The following is an 18,664-nucleotide window of genomic DNA, read 5'->3' on the forward strand; positions in this document are numbered from 1 at the left end:
CAAAGTCAGTGTTATTACTTTCCTTTTTTTTCTCCATGCACAGCTTGAGGTCAGCTGAAAGCCAGTGACCTGCTGAGCTCTGCAGACAGACATGGGGTTATATAGGCAGCAGGGGTCAGATTATGACAAAGACTGAATGCTGTTGATGGACTGCAAACCAGCCAGAATCACTTTCTACATAATGAGTTTGGTTGTCAAAGCAAGAACCTTTGGTTCTTTTGGGAATCTTTAATAAGGCAGACATTCTTGAGTAATTTGAGGGCCAGCTCAGTTCCGAGTAGAACAATGATCTGCCATTAGTCATGTGGTAAACTTCAACGTTTACATTTGACCATAAAATTCTGATTGAGAGGCTACATCACTGGGTTGGCACAACTGGGACAGATCTGAAGTGGTTTTGATCCCTCGCTCTTCAGCAAATTATGGAGTCCCTCAGGGGTCGATACTAGGACTGATTTTATTTTTACTTTATATGAGATAAGACTTTATCGCTCACCTGCTGGGGGAATTCAGGGAGAAATAATGCAGTCAAGATTCCCACATTTGAGGAATTTGCAAGGGTAAGTACAACCAGAGTGCAAAGGATGAGCCTCACATTCTCGATCATGCTATCTCCCCATCAGGTAAGTAAGTTCCTGCTTGGCCACATTATACAGAGACACTGAAATTGAATTCCACTGTTACTGGTTGGTTAAACTAATGTGGCTAGGTATTATTGATTAAAAACAAAATGACAAATACAATTACAGAACAAATGGAACAATTTAAAACTTGTTACAATAAATATGTGGTTACAGTAATTTGTATTTCACATATCCCATAGTTTCCTTATATATTCCAAGAAAATAATTGGTATGTAACTGTCATTTCTGCAGAAGGGTTCCTGAAAAAGACTTTCTAACAGCATCGGAAATTAACAGGGACAAAGGGCAAACCCCAGAGTGCCCCTAACAACTTTATCAACGGGCAATAATTCTTTCCATTTCAAAATTGATTTTATTTTTATTCAATTAATTTAATTTCCATTTCCACCTCTAACACACACTCACACAAACGGCACTGTTATTCATTATGATACCTTACAAAGCTGAACCTGCAGTGAAGCTGGCTGTTGTAATGGACCAGTAGCTTAACTCATTGTACAATAAGATTGTAACGAAAGTTGCAGCTTCTACAACTGAAAAATGGAAAACAGACTGGCTCTGTCTTAAAAAGGTGATTACAACGACTCACGCTGGGGTCACCCATCCAAACATAGCTTCAGACAGCTAAAAGCTAACTTAATTATGACATTAAAGGAAGCAAACAAGTAAAAGAGTATTCAGCTCACCACCACCAAACAAGCACGCACCATTGATAATGCTAATGCTAGAGACTCTAAAATGTCACGTTAGCCAACAGTGTCAGCAAGTTGGCAGTAAATGTTAGGTGACATGTGGGTCTTGCAGACTTGTGGTTGGATGGAATGATGAGTGTGGTGATCAGTGCTGTTGAATAACGTTATAAGCTCAATGCACCAAATGAAGTAAGCTTTTAATTCCCAAATCCAGATCAGATTTTTTCAGTCTACCAACTGATGATTCCAGTTCTGGATAGTTGACTGTATAATTTTATTTTATTCACGGTCAACACATCAGCATGACAAAAATGAGGGGATGGAATAAAGCATGCTAAAAGTTATTTCCATAACAGCATCAATTCAGAAGGAATATTACACTCATTTTGATTTATTTAACACTAAAGCTACTAGTCTGTAATTTTGTGAAAGTGGGACATCTGAAAACAGCATTATCTTCCTAACCAGAAATTCCAGTAAGTCTTGATCATGATCATGATCATTATCTTAAACTGTCATTTAGTGGTTTATACGGAAGGCTCTCCTTAAATTGAATCTTAGATGTTGTAAGGGCTCATTTCACATTAAAAACAGCAACTTTATACAGCAAACACAATTGTTTAAAAGTGCCCACCAATATTTTGTAAATACCCCAATTCTTTAGACATTGCCCCAAATATTTTTTTTTACATTTCCTAAATTGCTGTGTAACGTGATACTAATTATTGGGAAAATGTGTTCAGTTCCTACAGTGTCAACAGCGGTTAACAGGTAGCTGAACATGCAATATTCAATGCAACAAAAATGGAGTCTGAAGTTTCCTACAAATAAATTAATATTAACTTGGGATGCAATGGATGGATGTGAGTTATTCAAGTCATTAAGATTTATCTCAAAGAGATTCTGTGAGATTCAACAAGTCCTTATAAACCCTAGTCAGCTATACAGAGATTTCTTGAGAGGGCACTTACTTACTATGTGCATCGTCTCAATAGTTTCCTACAAAAATCCCATGGTTGTTTTCAAAAATCATCTGACTGACTGTGCACATGGTACTTGGTACCATGGTACTTCCTGCACATCATGACAAGCGTTTAGTTGTCATTTGGGTCACTGATTAAAGTCACATAATGACTTTGCTTGTTATTTATTTAGAATTCAATTAGAAACAGCTGTAATATTTAAAATCAGATGTCAATATGACATGGAAATAATTACGCATGCATGTTGAGAGGTTTCCTGACTATACTTCTGACTACCTACCCACAAAAGTGCACGTGCATATGTACTTGCACACCATCGTGCATAGCCATGATGACTCAGGAGGAGCTAGATGTGTCCGTCATAATCTGAGGAGGGATGACATAACATCGCTTAAAAGATTTTGAGATACAGATTAGAGATGAAGCAATCATCATCACCATGTTTAGTCTACATGGGCTCATCACTCTGCAGTGTTACGGGGCCTTTTGAAAGTGCTGCTGCTCTTTTTAAGTATCACTTATGGAGGCTGTCCAAAGAAACACTGATGAAAACTACTGGATTAGTAACTGTACACAAAGTACACGTAAGCACATCACGCAGAAATAATGGCAAAGTAGATGATTTACAATGTGGAATTGTTTCAAACACTTTGACAATGGACTGTAACAGACTGATGCTAATGCCTGTAATCAATTACGTTTTGATGGATATGTAACACTTCAGTGTACTTGACTTGGTGTGTTTGCTGCACAGTGTCATTGTATAGTTTCAGACAAGGCATCAGACCTATATAGTCAATATAGCTGCTATTTGTGCTATAACACACTGAAAATATACAGTTTTTGAGCAGCCACTGATATCTTTTGTGTAAATTCATTTCTAGATATAAAATCTATAAGTTAATGATTCACCCCACTGTATATAGTGTCACCATAGTGACAAATCACTATGAGTTTCCAAAAACATATTTTTTAATTAACAATGACATTTAAAACAAGAAAAGTATTATTATTATTATTAAAACATATGCTTCTCCTACTATGACAGTCAAAACGTCTGTTGTAAAAAAAAAAAGTCTAAAGTTTGTTAAGGTCCAAAGGGATAAATGATGTTTTCCTTGTACTTAACAACTCAACCCATCTCACCCTAAGCTTAAATGGGTCATCATTTCAGATTCTGTTTATGCCACTGTATCTATCTATGTCGGTCTGTCTGCCCTTGTGCATGTTGTTTTGAAAGAGGAGCAGATACAGATGATAGTTTCTGGACTGCATGAATATTTAGACAGCTTCTTTAAGTACAACTTCTGCAAGTATAGAAAGTGTAAACAAATGACCTCTGACTAAATGCATTAATAGAGTAGGTTAGTTTTTAGACTTTTGTCACACCATAGCCTATTCTGTTGGAACTTCTGGAGGTTTACATACATGTATGATGAACTAAGTTATTCTTTGGATTTGCATTGCACAACGAATAAAGAAAATAGTGACATAGTCATGCATTCTCTATGGAACACATCGGTGTGTTTTTCACAGTTACTTCCGTGGTTGAACACAATACTGGCTCAGTGCCTTTTTAAGAGACATGAATTAATATTGTTGCAGTTTTGGCAGAAGCCCATAGAGAAGTCCATTAGATGTTCACATTACAGTAATCGTCAAAGCAATTTGCAATATGCTATGATGCACGTTTTTGGTATTTTTGATGGCAATATCTCCTTTATATTTGCAAAATTCAGCAGTTTTAGACATTTTGGAGAACAATGTTTGTATTACTTTTGAAAGCTTACTTGCTCACTGCATTTGTGTTTAGACCTTCCTGATTAGCAGGTTATGGGTACAGCTGAAACAATTAGCGGATTAACAGATATGGTAAATCTATCAACAGGACAGTAATTGGCAACCATTTTGTTGTCTGATTTGTCAAATCAAAAATACTATTATTGCAACTAAAAATAGAAATAATTCTTAAGATTCACCCTTTCCTTATTATAGGATTGTAAGTGAAACATCATTGAACTGTTTAGCCTGTTTGCCAAACAAAACAATCAACTTAAAGATGCCACGCTGGGCTATTGGAGGTTACAAGAGGAATACAATAAATCAATCAATAATGAAAATAATAATTAATTGCAAAACTGATATGTTGGGGAACCTTTAGGCTTATCTCCTATCTGAGGCTTAGCTGTTAACATATTGGACACATTTACAGTAGTGTTCTTCTGTCACATCAGGCGACATGTGATGTACGTAATGTACACCACTCTTATGGCGTCAGGGCAGGGATCCTGCAACCTGCTACAGCCTGTTCCTTCCTATGCTTTACTTATGGGTCATCCTTACTGAACAGTCCATTCTTCCCCTGACAGCCTTTACATGTAGAGTTGGTTTACTATTTGAACACACATAGTTACAGCAGCAAGGGGAGGTTTAACCAATAACAGCCTCTGCTAGTGAACCATTCTTAGCAGATAAATGACGCTTTTTTAACCTTTTTCAGCCCTCTACATTTTCACACTATCTCAACAATATTCCCAAGCTCAAGGCTGGAGTCACTGTTGCTTTTCTCTCATACCATAGTTATTTCAGCAATTGTACCAGTCATTTGTCCAATATACTGGTGCTGATCGATGGATATTTGGGTCATATTCCTATACTTTGATAGGTTTGATTACACACATATATTCTGCTAATAGTTAGATTACATGCATATGCTTACGTTAATGATAGTTGGATCTTATTCATATTTTCTGCTGATGGATTGTGTGACTGAATAATCAACAGAAATTCTACTTCTCCCGATTAAGTTTTTCCTTTATTATTCATAGAAGTGATTTAGACGAGGAGTGATTCTTTGTGTGCAAAATATATCTAAGGCCAGTGTGACCTAGAACAGGAGGTTTTGAGATAGAGGCCTGGCATGGGAGACATCTTGGGGCCCTCGACTTGAGATAGAACAGGTTGCCGTCAGGGATAAGGGTGTCTCTAGATTTGTCCTTGCAAACAGGTTGCTGGGCTGGTGACGTTGGATTCTCGAAGATGACCAAGCAAAGGAGAGAGAGCGCCCGACAGCAACAAGGAGGAGCCAACAACTGTTTCAGCATTTCCTCATGTTCTGTCTATAAAATACTGGGTCAGGGAGAGGTAGTGTGTCAGACTTTGTGAACTGACCCAACTCTGTTGTGGATCAGGCAAAGGTTAAGTCGAGACCCAGAGCTCTGTAACCTTGCACATTCTACTTATGTTAAAATAAACGCACATTCTATTGATGTTAAAATAAAACAGATTTTTTTGGGACTCAACATCTTCTCCTATTGCTTCATTAAAAGAACCCAGAGGACCAGAGATTTTTGAGACATGTCCTCGACATGATGTAGTAGATAGATAGATAGATATACTTTATTTATCCGAAGCTGGGAAATTGCAGTGCAGCAGCAGCATTACACACAGTGAAATAAGTGAAAATAAGACTATAAAGACCAAACTATACATAATAAAATATAAAAATAGCGAGCAGTAAAAAGATTATATACATAATAATAAAATAGCCAAATAATAAACAGTAGTAAAAGTATTGCACAAAAAAGAATATCAAATGCAAAATGAGTATCAAAATAAGAATATCAAAAGCAAATGGCAGTGAAAATAAAATGTACCGTGACTGTAAGAACAAACTATACATAATAAAATATAAAAATAGCGAGCAGTAAAAAATTATATACATAATAATAAAATATCAAAAGCAAACAGTAGTGGTAAGAAGTATTGTATTATTATTATTAGATTATTATTATTATTTTTTTAGCTGTTATTGAACAGTGTAATGGCATGTGGCATCAAGATTTCCTGTATCTGTCCCTTCGTAAAGTAAAATAATGTTCTAGACATTCCAATTTTATCCGCAAACGGATAAAATTGGAAGAGCTGCAATGGTAAAAAACTTGATAATAAAATAACCTTTAAAAAAAAAAAAAAAACTGCAAATCATTCTCTGGTTCTAGCTTCTCCAATATGTAGATTTTCTGCTTTTCTTTGTTTTATATCATTGTAAGGAGAATATGGTGGACTGGACTCTGGAAACATCTGATGGACATTTTCCACTGTTGTCTCACATCTGATAAACACTTATTTGATTGAGAAAATAATCTGTATATTAATCAAAAATAAAAATAATTGTTGGTTGAAGCTGAATTATATGGTGCTGTTATTATTGTATTTTCATTTTTATTCTTTGACTGGTCAAGCTAAGCAACAATCTGCATACTAACTAGTTCTCATGAAGGGAAAAACAGTGGTGGTGACGATGATTCACTGGTGATTCATCTATATTCATCTTAGTCCAACCGAACACAACACCATACAAAGGCAACCACAACTCACCATGACTACTAATACTGTATTAACCTACAAACCATTCACAGCAGCCAGACACTACTCTGAAGGGTTAGACTAGATATGAATTTGCTGTGAGCCTCAATCTGATTACTGTCATATTTCATTTTCAGACTGCACTGGGAAATAATCCGTTGGCTAGTCAAGTGAACATACACCCACAGAGCGGCATCAAGGGCAATACAGGGCCATGCACCGGATGTTGCCTGAACTAATGATAATAATAAATAATAAGAATAATAAGAACGCTTTATTTGTATAGCACCTTTCATACAAGAATTGCTGATCGAAGTGCAGAAAGAAATCACATGCACCAAGGGAGTGCGTGTGTGAGACAGACTGGACATGAAAAGAGGGATGAAAAATTAATGTAAAATAAGATGGAGAATAAAACCCACTTTATAATGATTGTAAAAGTAAGATAGAATCAGGATGAGAATAATAATAAAGACAATGGATAAAATCACACAATAAAATAATAAAATATAGGTAAAAACAGATGCAGAAGAAGAATGCATAAAATCAAGTAAAAACAACAACAACAACAACAACAACAGCAGCGCATTAGCATGAGGAAAAGCACAAAACTTTGCTGTGTCAGGAATTCATGGCTACTTAAAGGCTAAACTGAAGACATAGGTTTTTAGCCTTCTTTTAAAAAAAATTAGGGACCTGCTTCCCTGATACCTATAGGCAGTGTGTTTCAGAGCTTTGGGCCGTAATGGACAAAGGCTGCATCCCCAATTTTCTTTTGCCTGTTGCTGGAAACCTCCAGTAGACCTGCAGCAGATGATGACAGTGTTCTTGAAAGCAAATAATAAATGAGGGAGTAAGCTATTGTCATGTCTCGTCAAATCTGTTAAGTGTTTTTGTTCACTAGCGTCATGTCTTGTCATACACTTCCTGTTTTATTGTGAAACCTAACTCTCCTCTCGTTTCAGGCCCTTGACTTCCCGGTGTGTTTCCCGCCAGTCTGATTGTCTACCCCGCCCTAATTGTCTCCACCTGTTCATTGTTACCTCGTGTATATATAGTCCGCGTCTCCCTTTGTCCTGTGCCAGATTGTCATGTGCCTTGTCTCGTACTCGCCTTGCTCTCTAGCGTCCTTGATCCTTGTCTGTGTAAGTCTAGTTGTCAGTATTGCCTTGAGATCCTTTGTTTGTTACTTTGCACCTAGTCAAGTTTTGTATCTTTTGTTTGCTACTTTGCTTCCTGCCTTGAGATTAGTTCAGCCTCTCTCCTTTTGTTTGTACTTTGTTATTGCATCAGCCTTCGTGCTTTGATAGTTTGCTTTCTAGTTTTCAAGTTATCCTTAGCGTTTTCTGTTGTACTTTGTACCTCCCTCAGTTGCATTATCCTGAGCGCCTTGAGTTCAATAAAACCTTTTATTTTTGAAACTCTGCTGAGCTGTCTGTGGTCTGCATCTTGAGTCCTCAAATCTTGTGCCTCCGGGCTTGTCAGCTATCTAACTTGGTCCTAGTTCATTAAGGGCTTTGTATACAAGGAGGAGGACGTTAAAATCAGAGCAGCTAAAACTGGAATAACATGCTCTCTCCTGTTGGTTCTGGTTACCAGCCGAGCTGCAGAGTTACGCTCAATGTTTTTTGTTTTTTTTGGGGGGGGGGGGGGCAGTAAATAGTGTGTTACAGTAATCGAGTCAGCTTGAAATACAGTCATGAATCAGTTTTACAGCATATTCTACCTTGTGCAACTCCAAAACATTTGATGTATGTTTTCAACCAGCTTAACACACAGTCAGAAAGACCAACCAACTGCTCAATTGATTAATAAAGGTATCATGGTCAATCATATCAAACGCTGCACTTGGGTCAAACCAAGACCTTATTTTCATCAGAATTTAGTATGACATCACTGATTATTTTAGTCAGAGCAGTTTCAGTGCTGTGCTATGTTCTAAAGCCTTATTGAAATTCCTCCAGGGTGTTATTTTCTTTAAGATGGTGGTATGGTGTTAATTTGCACTGAAACTATATTTTCCAGTATCTTACTGATGTTAATACAGATTGATGCACTGATCTCGTGACACCAAGTGCAATCAGCACTGAGAATTCCTGCAAAAACAGTGATGAATGTCTTGGTGGCCGATAAAATGTAATGACGAGCACTGATCATTCTGCTTTGAGCTCAAGATATTGAACTGATGTAAATTCACAAACGCCAATGTCATTGCAGACAAACTGTGTAGAAAAAATGCCGGCAATGCCTTCTCCTTGCCTGTTTTGTCTGACTGATTGACAAAAGCATAATTTGAAGGACAAGCCTCGATCAGTGTTGCCACACCAGTATTGCTGTTTAGTCAGGTCTCAACTAGAAACATAAAATGCTCATTCTTTTCACTTATAAGATAATTAACCAAAACCAATTGTTGGCCAATGATCTGACTTTAAAAAGAGCTAATTAGGGATTCTGTGATAGGCGAGACTGACTGTGGCTGTGATTGCTACAATGTGTTTGATGCGACCGGCTGTTTAAGATCGCCAGTATGTTTAAGGAAGCGGCATGGCCTCATTTCTGATCACTCATACACCTGATAATGTCAGTGGTTATTGTTGTTTAATAGTTCACCAGTTTGACTGAGCTTGAGTGTGGCAGCTTGAACTAACTCCTTGATTGGTGACTGTTGTAAAAACTGAGTCCCTGGAGAATGTGATGGAGAGGGGGACAAAGGGAGTTGGATCCCTGACTGGGACAGAGACCTCTAAATACCTTGGGTCATGTGAAGAAGCAGAGGGTCGGGTGAGCCTTTCTACCTCTGCAGGCTGACCTCGGTGCCTATCTGTGCATTCTTGTTTTTAGATGGGGAGTTAGCAATATCTCTCCTGGCCTTGGGCCTTGTCGTGGTCTTGGAGCTGTTTCTTGGGTTTTGGACAGCGTTAATGTACATTGTGTAACAAGCTTCTCTGGCCTCAACATAGTTAGTTTATCAAACCTGACTGTAGCTGAACATTGACAAATTTAAGACTACTGAGACAGGTATCAGATGGTCTGTGATTGCTATGATGTGTTTGACCATGCCACCGGCTGTTTAAGATCATTGGTATGTTTAACCTACCTTCCATTTCTATTTTAAATATATTATTTTCACTGTTTATCACTGTGCTGTGTGAATACTGAAGGTTAGTGTCACTGCGTTGGCCCTTTGTTATCGAGATTAACAAGAAGCAGGCATCCTTATTGATTTCTATTTCTTGAAGGAATATCAAATACATGTTCTTACTCAGCACTCTGTTCCTTTTACAGAATAGGCAGTGCAAGTGAATAACTTAAATAACTTGAGTTTTAGCAGGACACATCTTGTTCAAAAAACAGATTTAGAGGCAGATCTTCTGAGAATCATGGTTCTATAAACTGACAGTAAAACAAGGTATTTTAATAGACTTTGTTTTCCTATAAAGTTTAGAAAACGCCTTGTGGAACTCCTCCTCTACCATGCCGACTGATTTCAATCCAAAACATAACAACAACACCAAACTTGAGACCATTTTCTTAACTTAGCATGAAGACAGACTGGTGTTACAGCAACATAGTTAATACAACACCAATCGCCATAGAGTCTCTGCTAAAGCAACATCATGAGTCAACATCAATGTAGGACTTGAGAAATAATAAACTATATCAAAGCTAGAATTACTGCCTTGCAGTTGTATGCCCCCGCCAACCAGTCAAGTCACCAGGTGAGGTCACAGTGATCCTGACCTTTGACCTGAGAGCCTCAAAAAAAAAAAAAAAAAAGTAAAAGTAAAAACGTGTGTTAACTTTGAAATTCCCTCTGGGCGTTTCTGAGATATCATGTTCATCAGAATGGGACGGACAGAGGGACAACCTGAAAGCATAATGCCTCTGACCACGGTCGTTGCTGACACAGAGTATGTTATATTGCCAGAACCTTACACAGCACTCTTGGTAGCTGTCAAAACAGACAAGGACACCCAGTAGCTACAGTGTGCCGCACTAGCTCCTTCGACAAGAAATGGCATCACCTGACAAAATTGAAGACCAGTTTATATAAACTGACACAAGTAATGAAATTTCTACTGCCATGCTGGAAAGGGTTTAACTGGATCATGTAAAAGCTGGGACTAGTGAGCAAGTCAAACAGATGACGCATCCATCACACTTATCCATTGAAGCGTAATTTAAATGACCCAATCAACACTCAACAGCATCTCTCCAGTTATGCTAACAACAAGGATGTTACTTACTGGTCCAAAACATGCTGCTAAGTGCCACTTAGCTACAGCTGAGCATAACACTGAATCAAATCAATAAAACAGACATGTTTGTGGAATTGAGGGTGAGGTGATTATTTACAGCTGCAGTCATTTTTTGTTTTTCTCTTTGGTCAATGGGAGTTAGCTGTTAGCACAACGCTGACATACTAATATTACCATCTAATAAAACTGACCCAGCAAACATGTTAGCAAACCGTTGCCTACTTTCAAATCTTCCCAGACACGTAACGATAGCAGCATTAGCATTCATTTGACATTATCACGTAAAATAAAATAAAATAAAATAAAATAAAATAAAAGTTCATTACCTTTTAGCTCAGTTTTGGTCTCTACCAACACCTGGGAGAAACATTGAGAAACGTCGCCCTGCACAACTGAAGTGACCCCCCCGGCTCCGGACGCAAAGATTTACATGTACGCATGCGCGAGTTTAAATGAGAGTCGGTAACGTTACATCCAGAGCCATGTTGAGAGAGGGTTACAGCAAGGGTTTTACACATTCGGCATGGGCGAATTTGACTGATAGTCATAGTACCCACAGCTCTGGATAGCGAGGGTTACACCAAGAATTTTACACGTGCGCATGCGTTGGTAAGGCGTCAGCTAAATAGAGTTTTAATGTTAACGTTTTCGACAGCCCTCAGCAGTGGTTAACTTAATTTATTAAACTAACGCTAGCTAGCTACTTTTAATGTCAGCCTATCCTTTGTAACGCCCCGGGAACCGGCCAAAGCTTGAATTTTATCGAATTTTACATTTAGTTTGTAGATAGATTCATTCATCCATTCACTGTGAATGAAACTGAAAAACTGAATGAAAACTTTTGACATTTTTTATCTATTTTGCTCCTCATATGTGCAGTGTGTCAGTCATTTCAAAAAGTAGCAGAAATACTAATGACTATCACTATTAATTGTTCCGTGTTTTAGGCGCACCTCAATTAATTGCCCCCAAACTGTCTATCATAATGTAACAATATTGTGTTGTTGATAAAGTTTAAAAAACGACCAAAAGACTGAAAAGCTGCTAGCGCATGCGTACATCTGAAACCGTTGCTGCGTCAGGAAGTGCAGCGGCTCTCCGGCTCCACAGGTTGATTATTTTGAAATGTCCACCTCCTAAGCAGCTAGTCGCTAATCTTGTTTGTCTGCTGTTTGGTGCCGAGCAGCTATCGCACTGGGTTTAACCTTCACTGAAAACAGCTGCCTGCTGCTGCAAACCAGGGCAGAAGAGTTGTAAAAGAAGGCGACTCAGGCATTCAGGGGCTGACTTGTTATAGCCCTGTTTAGTTGTTATTGCTAACGTGATAGCGAAGTTGCCCACTAACACATCCAGCCGAAACTCTAATGTGAACTGTAAATGTACTGCTCTCTTTCAGTCTCCCTTAACTGCTGAGAAAAAAAGATTTGGGTCGTTAGCTGCTACATATTTGACTGTCCGCACCTCCTAGTCGCTTGGTGATAATCCTCTGGAGGTTGTTAACTGCGCAACACCTTCCACATGAAGCACACTGGCACCATGACCCACTTTTGACTCCTCAGACATCAATTTTACTGACAGAAAAGCTCACAAGCCTGGCTGCTGACTGTCTGCTCCAGCCTGATGCCACTCTCAAAATAAAAGCAGTGTAGAAATGGTTGATGAGTTTTAAAGAAACACTTTTGCTCCTATTAAAAGACTTCCACTCCTTTTCTTGACATTTTGGACTGCATGCCAGTGCTGCATTTAATATTATGCTACATCAACCATTCAATGTTATACTATGTCACAAAGACAAATGACAGAGGAGGCTTCTGTGTTCCGCAGTTTGCTTCAACATTCGACTATTCACATTTAGAAATGTGCATTCACGTTCATTTCGGAGCATGTAATAGCTGAGATGAGACATAAGTGGGCATCGTCCTTTCTGCTCATAAACAAAAGGCTGTTGAGTTCTGTCGCTATCAGTTCCCAAAATAAATCTTTCAACCTTGAGCCAATTTTTTCTATATCTGGACCTGCCATCTGTCATCCACTGCCCAGGCAAGCTACCCTACAAGCCATATTTTGCCTCGGGTTAAGGTTAGGATTAAAGAACAAGATAAGCTTTGGTTGCTTTTGGGGATCATATTTGGAATTTCCATTAGCCCTCTACAGCTGCGTTAAGAACATCAGCCAGGCAAAATATAAGCAGCTCTGTAGCGAAGCACTTCACAAAATTTTGGTCAGAATTGATCAGTGGGGTAAAAAAACTAAAACAGCTACTGGGAAATCTTTTGGAAACTACACTCCAAGCAGTATTGGATTGATTGTTGACAAGATCAAGGTCTAGGACACTCTCTCTGTAATGAGTCATGAGTCCATAATGGATCATCATGAAATGCATGTTATATGTTTATCGTTAATTTAAAGTCATCTTGATGTCACCAAATACGACTGCAGAACATTTTCAGGAAAGTGAGGGTTGGATTCTACCTGGTCATATGACAGAAAAAAAAAAGCCAAAACATCGCTTAGCGTGTAATCTGGTTATGATTGGTGAATTTTGTTTACTACATAAAAATTGAAACGTGATAGATATTACATAAAGAGATTAGCTCTTCCTGCATTGCAACTCTAGTTAATAACATCTTTATGCCACATGTTCATGCTGATTTATATAAATATTGATGTGTCTGTTTAGTAAAGTTTAATTTACTGTCACAGTCTCAGGATTGATAGATGAGACAAAATTTTTTAAAAAAATTACCTGAGCCTTGAGCTAGATCAAAAATATATACATGTTAACACAGACTGAGTGCTGTCTGCAACTGACCAAACCTTTCCTTATACCAGACCTCATCTAGATTAATCAATCTTACTGTTGTGGACTTCATAGCAAACAAAATCCTACATTTTGGTTTTTCTATTTACTAATCCATCTTATGCAACCGAGTCAGCAAAAGTGAATCAGACTAACGGCAGAACTGCCCCAGTGTCATTGAGCAACTTAATCAGTGTGGCGTCCGGTTGTGACCTAAGTTGGTACCATCTGCCATCACATGGGCTGGGATCATGCAGCACTCTCCTGCTCGTTTGTGGACTATGTTTTGTCTGCTTCTAGTTCAGGTCTTACATGACTTCTAGTCTATCTGACCTCAAACTATCGACCCTGTGTGTGAACAGAACTCTATTAAGGCTGGACACAGTGCGGGAAAGTGAATCAAAATGGTCTGGGTTCACATCTGCTCCATGGTTCGCTGTGTAAAGTACATTATAGCTCTCAAACAATAAATACAATGAACATTCACTGTATTAGTTGTTATAACCAAACATGGTTTATCAGTGTGATCCAGGTCTGTACTGTGCAACATATATGCCACACATACTACAAAAAAACCAGTCAGTGCAATAAATGAAATTACCGCAGTAGCCCATGCCTCTTATGTAGACAGGAATCATTCTATAATATAATATTTAAGCTGAACTTTCCTGATGAAATTAGTTCCTAGGTATGATCTTTCTTGAAAATGAAAATTGGCTGTCATGATATAATTTTGTTGATAATTTTGGCATACATAAATTACAACAAACACTTAAGTTCAAAAATTCATACTTCACACTTATGCACAAAGCGGTGAACCTCACTCCATCCTTGCTTGTGAACAACTGAGCCTCTTGAGGATGCCCCTTTCATGCCCAATCATGATACTATCACCTGCTACCTGCACGTCAGTCTGATTCACCTGTGGAACAGGTGTTTTTGGAGCATTCCATTCCATCTCCAGCAGGGGCAGGATCCTCCTTGTGGCACTGGCAGGTAATGGCACCACCTTCTATGGCAGCCTGTGGCAGGCGGCGCTAGGTCGGCAGATGATTGGTCGGGGTCAAATTTCTCTGCTTGGTTTGTTGTCATGACAGCTAAGCAGCTGGAAATCTGTTATACTTTTTTTTCATTCTTTTTATGTAACTATTTCAGCCACAGATATTATGATTTCACCCCTTCAGCTCAGTAAAAAGGAATAAAAATACACTTTATACTAAAAATTACTTTTTGTGTGTATTGTACCCATCAGTTACAATACACACAGGAGTGCCACTAGCTGCCACGGGAGTGCCACTAGGTGACAGTATTGGGCCATATAAATACAGTATTTGGCCATGCAAATTACAGAAAGATGCAGAATAGCAGTAGAATCTAAAAAATGTAAACATCAATTAAGACATTAAAAATCCCACAAGATCACTACAAGCATAATCAATATAATCACAAGACTGACATAATAGGTTCAAATTAAAAATCTTAAATGTTTTTGATTAAATGCTGAGTCACGTAGTGCTTATAGTTAAAAAAATGAACATCGGTATTTTTGATTGGCCTTTTTACATAGCTAAACAATCAAAACCATATCTTCTATGGCAGAAATAACTGCATAAAGGGAAGTGTCTCTCAACTGTGGGCCGAGTGACACTCACCTGCCACAGGTAGCCACAGGCTGCCAGTGCCACTAGGAGGATATCAGTGTCTCTCACTTTCCCAGTTTTTTGTTGCTCCTGTCCCAACCCGTTTGAAACATGTTCCTGGCATCAAATCCAGAATAAGCATAAATGTACAATAATCAATGCAGTTGATCAGGTAAAACATTAAATATGTTGTTTTTGTGCTATTTTCAATAAGTATGTCAAAAAGGATTCGCGAATGATCACATTCTGTTTTATTTATGTTTTACGCAGCATCACCACCGGTTTTGGAATCAGGTTTGCACAATTGAAAATGAAGCAGTTTATACGGAGTGATGAACAATACAAATTTAGCTCTAATCTCATATAAATATGTAAAAAGGTTGTTGATGATTGATAAACCACTCATCCACATAAACCGCACTGATAGAGATATTCTTACCTGACATAGGTTACGTTTAATCTAACATCAGGACAGGCAAGATTGATGTTAATCAACACAGTCACAATGCTGCAACAGTAAAATATTGTTAAATAACAATAGATTCTTACTATTTGATCAATATTAATCATGACATTGTATGATGATATAAATTTATTGAGATTTGCTCATTCGAAGCATAATACTATATATATAGTATATGGATGTTTTGTACAGCAAGAGGTACTATTTCCCTGTCATTTGCCATTATGGGCAAATAAAGAAAATGTTTGCCTGAAAAGACTTTGCATGCAACATTAATGTCCTCTGCCGGTCACGTGCCTGTTTCAGTGATGACCTGCACAACTTGTGGTTGCTGTTAGAGAGAATAACAGATGTTCAGCGCTCATGCTACAATTACTAAAAGTTAATGTACAGCCCTGTGATCCAACAAAACTACTGGGATGAGAGACCATTCGCCGGACCAATGCCAGGACTGCCCCGATGTCAATGAGCAACTTAAGTTTAATCAGTCTGGGATCTGGTTTTGACAAAGTTGGTTTAAAGAGCTCAGCAGCACTCTCCTGCTTGTTTGTGGATTATGTTTTGCCCGCTTCTCAGTTCAGGCCAAAAATGGCTTCTTATCCATCTGCCTCAGGTCAAAATACCAACATAGTGTATGAACAGAGCTCTACTAATGCTTCCTGCTCCATGGTTGCATGTGACTGGAATGATCCATTTGCATTGTATTTTTTAAGTGCATTATAGCTCTCAGACAATGAATGCAATGAAACTGTATTAGTTGTCATGACCAAACACAATTTATCTGTGTGAACCAACAGACCTGCTGGGATTCTTTTGGTTGAGACTGTTTGTGTTTTATGTAACGCAACTGTCCAATCTCAATCTGATGTTCTGTTAGTTCTTTACAGTCAGTTTGACCTTCATTAGAAGTCATTTTTAAAAGCATTAACTTGTTGTGCAGTACAGCTGAAATCCAACGTAATGCTTCGTGTAACAGCTGATTGCATGGGTGAAGATTGTCCACTGATGGCGGATGAGAAGTAACACATGACGGGGAATATATCTATGGAGCTATGTGGCAATGTGCAGTAAGACCTGATGGCAGGTTGATGCAGAAATTAATATACAGTGCCACTGTCACCCTCTTTAAAGGACACTTAAAGAAAATCTACTGAAGTTGTGACAAATTTGTAATATTAATATGACAGCACCAATCAAAATGCAGAGAAACAATAACACTGTCTGCAAATGCTGCCTATTATTGTGATTTAGGTGATTTATCCAACTTTATTGGCCTATTTTATCTGTTCGCTTATTTTTTTTGCCCCATCGATCTGTGCTACTGAGCTTTGCAATTAAATCCATAAACTATTAACTACTGGTCAGTCACTAGCCTACATCTGTGCTCACCCTGAAACAATACTGTGACAAACGCCTTCCTAGCAGGGCTGATGTGTGCTAAATCAGGCCAGTGTAACACCCTGAGGCGGCTGCAGGCTAGAGACACTGTGCCTCAGTCTGGAGGCCCTGCCAGCCCACTCTGGACTGTAGCATCCTCTTGCAACATCACTGCAGCATCCTCTCAAAACATGTCCAGTGATGTCTGATGACCTGTCAAGCAGAAAAAAAATCACATGCTGCGTAAGTGTATGTAGAGAAGCCAGCGCGCATCTGGCTTTACCTGAGGCACGGGCATCAACAGCTGGAAGCTACGCTGCACAACAAGTACGGGCTACCAAAAAAAGCCCACCAGCCGCAGAAATCCCCCCCAAACACAGACGATGCTCGGTGCAGCCTGAGCATCCGTCGTGTGTGCTGGCCCCTGCCATGGCGAGGAAAATCACCAGGCGGCCACAAGCTCCATCCTCGTCATCTTCGAAGGGCTTGCTAGTGTAGGCCGAGCTCTGCCACTTCCGACTTGCAGGGCTGAGCCGATGCTACACGCTACAAATGAGACAAAATTTTCGCGTGTGTGTGTGATATCGTGAACGGTGATGCCATCGCTGCAACGGTACCTTTTTGGTTCAAAGCGGCAGTGAAATGAAATGAGCCTAATATGTAATCTCGCAGCGCCGCTTAGATGATCAGCCTGACTCAAACCAGCAGGCCCGCTAGTCCCAGAGACTCCCAGCCCAGACGCTCACAAACCGAACATATTTACAAGCAGCTTTCGTCGCCTTACCTCGTCATCGATCCTCGTCGCGTGCGGAGTCCTAATCTGCGTGAAGCCGTGTCCATGACATGATCCTTTACCGGTGTAAAAATCGGCCCCCTCCGCTATGATCCCAGCATCAGCAGCAGCCCGTACAATGAAGCGGTGATGGCCGGTGGTGATGATGCTGGGAGCCCCGCCCTCCTCTCCGTGCAGCCAGAATGAGCTCACTGGTTTTCAGCTCCGCCGGCCCCCGGTGCCGCCGCAGTCCAGCAGCACGCAGCGCACAGACACCCCTCACCCCAGAACGCGTCCACCTGACGGCCCGTGACGCTTCCGAGAAGCTCTGTAAACGGTTTAATTTAAGCGATTTGTATTTTAAGTCTACACATTTTAGTTTAGAATGGAGTATTGACAACAATTAGTTTCATCTGTATTCATACATAGTTGATGTACTAGTAGCTATAATTTAAAGCTAATGAAGCTGTAGTTTTTAGCCATTTCTAATAAAGGGTGGCATAAAGGGTTTTCCACACACGTGTGGAGTTTAATTCTATTGTGGCATACTTGTCCAAGTAACTAATGTACTCATCAACAATGGGGACAAGGGGTGTTTTCCATACATTGGCAATAAGCCAGCCAATATCATGGGGGTCAAGCATTGCCCCTGCAGCAATGTTTGAC

General features: G+C 39.3%; 1 protein-coding gene and 1 pseudogene across 1 annotated transcript in view; both read right to left on the reverse strand.

Annotated features, from left to right (window-relative positions):
- The window catches only part of jakmip2 (janus kinase and microtubule interacting protein 2), a 38,005-nt gene extending 19,861 nt beyond the window's left edge, over positions 1-18,144 (reverse strand). The window contains exon 1 of the mRNA XM_041951679.1: positions 18,011-18,144. The gene's annotated coding sequence lies outside the window, so the exon portion shown is untranslated. The remainder of the gene's footprint in view (positions 1-18,010) is intronic.
- On the reverse strand, positions 506-631 carry LOC121617864 (annotated as a pseudogene).
- Positions 18,145-18,664: the final 520 nt, after the last annotated feature.

This window comes from Chelmon rostratus, chromosome 14 (assembly GCF_017976325.1).
Source record: "Chelmon rostratus isolate fCheRos1 chromosome 14, fCheRos1.pri, whole genome shotgun sequence".
In the NCBI taxonomy this organism is placed as follows: Eukaryota; Metazoa; Chordata; class Actinopteri; order Chaetodontiformes; family Chaetodontidae; genus Chelmon; species Chelmon rostratus.